Genomic DNA, 3049 nt, shown 5'->3' with positions numbered 1-3049 from the left:
CCAGTCTGGAACTCTATGAACTGCACATGAAAATTGCAGCATGGGATGGACCACAAAAATCTACCCCAGACACATCAGTTCTGCAGCTCCTACACCATCCACTTCAAATCCCTCTCATCTCATGAATCTTTCCAAGTTAATGACTTGAGAACTGTGAGTAAATAGGAGCTGAAAACAGTGACACTGGAGCCAGTCCCAGTGAGCAGAACCCAGCCCAGCAGGCTGAGGGTGCTCAGTCCCAGGGTGGCTGGGCAGGACCTGCAGAGTGTTCAGTGTGACCCCCCAGAGCTGGCAGGGCTGGGGTGAGACCCTCCATGTGTGAGCTCCACGGGCTGCTCTGCTGCTCCTGCCGAGTGCCAAGGACCTGCTGGGGGCTGCTCGACCCCAGAGAGCTGCTGGTGCTGCTGGAACATTTGATAAAGGGGGTGGAGGGAAGAGGGGCCAAACCAGGGAGTGCCCACCCTGGAGGTGTCCCAGGAAGGCCTGGCCGTGGCACTCAGTGCTCTGGGCTGGGGGACAAGCTGGGGATGGGGCACAGGGGGGATCCATGGGCTGGGAGGGCTTTTCCAGCCCCAGGGATCCTGGGATTCTGTGGGGGACCAGCTCCTAGGTCATGGGGAGGAGTGCAAACATGTGAACAACAATTTTTTATCTGTCTTTTTGGTTGCCTTTGTCCTCCTGTTTATAACTCAGATGTAATTTCTGTTGCCTGAATTAGTAATTGATGTCAGGGGCTGCTGCAGAGCTGCCTCCCAGAACAGTGCTGCAAATACAGCACAAAAAGATAATGAAATCCACAATATTTCTAGTGATTTAATGAGCCTACTTTCTTTATTTCCTGCAAGGCTTAGAACAAGAAAGGTGTTTTGCTGCAGAGCTGGAATATTTATAACTCTGGACTGATACAAAAAGTGGTTCAGTGTCTAAAGAACTGATGTGGCCCAAGAGCAGATCTGGCCTGTTTTCCCATATCCCTGATCTGGCTGTTGCCATCCCAGCCCAGCAGGGAGCTCGTGGCCCTCAGGGTCACAGGGTCTTGTGGGGTCTCTGTTAGCTCCCTCCAGGGGTCCTCAGCAACTCTTCCTCCAGCCCAGAGCCCACAGCCAAGGAGAAGGAAAAAAATAGAAATGTGATATTTAAATATATAAAAAATATAAATATATAAAAATAAATAATATAAATAGTCATTTTTCACACCTGTGGGAGGTTGCCAAACTAGTTGAGCAGGAACTGAGCTTGTCACATACAGGAAAGGAGGGAATTGGGTTGTTTTGAAGCTTTTTATGACACCCCCCCAGACTCAGTGGAAATGAAGGACCGTGGGAGAACTTTGCAATGCTGGGAGATGAAGAGAGAAACTGGACAGTGAAATTCAGAATGGATTCATTCCCTTGGGGCAGTACCTGCTCAGGGGTGGGTTCTCCACAGAACACCTCCTCCTGCCCTGGCCTTGCTGCTCCTCGTGCTTTTCTCACTCTTGTTGTTCCCTCCTCTCTCGCTTTGACATTTTCTCCCCTTTATAAACATGTTTTCACAAAGACACCACAATTCCCCATCCCTGGGAGTGTCCAAGGCCAGGTTGGACGGGGCCTGGAGCACCCTGGGCTGGTGGAAGGTGTCCCTGCCCATGGCAGGGGTGGCACTGGATGGGCTTTGAGGTCCCTCCTGACTCAAACCTGTCTGTGATTCCATAATTCCATGATTCCATGATTCCATTATTCCATGATTCCATGATTCCATGATTCCATAATTCCATGACTGTATGACGAGTCTATTCCTGATCTGACTGATCACCTGTGACTGGCTCTGGGCAGCCCCAGGGCTCCCTCCTCTGCTGAAATCTGCCCCAAAACACCTCCCCACAAACCTCTCGAGCTGCTGTTTGCAAATATGATTTTGCCGTGTGGGTAATGAGTTAATTTGTTCCTAATTCAGGAAATGAAGCTCTTAATTGGGTTTCTGCTAGAACTTTCTGCTTCCACGAAGTGTTGTTGATCTGCTCCTTCCAGAAAATTATTTTCTAATTTATAGGCAGTGCTTAAATGCAAGAGAAAGGTGACACGGTGGAAAAGTTAGTTGTAGATGGGTGTTTCGTGCTGTCTGTCTGTCTGTCTGACTCTGTTCAGGGGGGCACTGGGGACACTGCAATGTCCTGGAATGCACAGTGAGGACAGGAGCAGGTCCCAGCTAAGTGTCAGCTCCTGGTGGGCTTTGAGTGCACCCAGAAAACCACCAGCTGCTGAGCTGGTGCAGCCCTTGGCTGCAGCCCTTTCTTGCAGCCCTGGTGCTTGTTCTCAGAGTTTCCCAGAGCAGGGAAAAACTGAGGATTTTTCTGAGTACACATTTTTTGCCATTTTTTTCCTCCAGCCAGGCCCCCAAATCTCCCTTCCCTCCCACTTCTGCCCTTGGCCATCTTTTCAGAGAAGACAAGGAAACCTTGCACTCGTTCCCCTGGTGCTCACACGCCCTGAGGAGCAAAGGCAGGAGCTGGGGGGCCCTGGGGGAGCCCCATGGGGTTTGGGGCTGGTTAAATGCAGCTCTCCAGCCCTCTGAGCTCTGTGAGCAGCCAGAGCAGGTCCTGGTGCCCTCCACACATCCTCTGCTGTCACCTGGGTAAGTACAGGGGCTGCCTGAAGAAAACAGGGATGTTTGTCCTCTGACAGGGCAAATTCCTTGAGGGCTTGATTCAAACCAAGAATTTACAGAAGTCTCTGGCAGAAACAACAAACAGGGAGTTATGAAAGTGTTGGGAGGAAATAGCTTTGCTAAATATTTCTTTTAATCTCATATATAGAGATGGATTTGGGGTGGGTGGGATGGAACTGGGTGATCTTAAAAATCCTTTGAACCCCAGACTTTTCTGAGATGATTGGACTCAATGATCTCAGAGGTATTTTCCAACCTAAATGATTCTGTGATACTGTGATGATTAAAAGCCACCCTAAAATTCAGCCTTGATCAATAATTACACATTTCCCTCATTCTCTCAAGTGGTTCAGAATAGGTGGTGGCTGCCCCTGGGTCCCTGGAAGTGTCCAAGGCCAGGTTG

At 49.9% G+C, this 3049-nt stretch overlaps 1 protein-coding gene across 1 annotated transcript in view; it reads right to left on the bottom strand.

The window, feature by feature from the left end:
• Positions 1-3049, bottom strand: part of LOC103755526 (olfactory receptor 52A5-like) — a 25857-nt gene that overhangs the window by 22301 nt on the left and 507 nt on the right. The window lies entirely within an intron of this gene.

The sequence above is a fragment of the Manacus vitellinus genome, unplaced genomic scaffold (assembly GCF_001715985.3).
Source record: "Manacus vitellinus isolate BGI_N305 unplaced genomic scaffold, ASM171598v3 scaffold_119_pilon, whole genome shotgun sequence".
NCBI classification, from domain to species: domain Eukaryota; kingdom Metazoa; phylum Chordata; class Aves; order Passeriformes; family Pipridae; genus Manacus; species Manacus vitellinus.
Note: the sequence above shows the minus strand (reverse complement) of the source record. Positions and strands in the feature narration are given on the sequence as shown.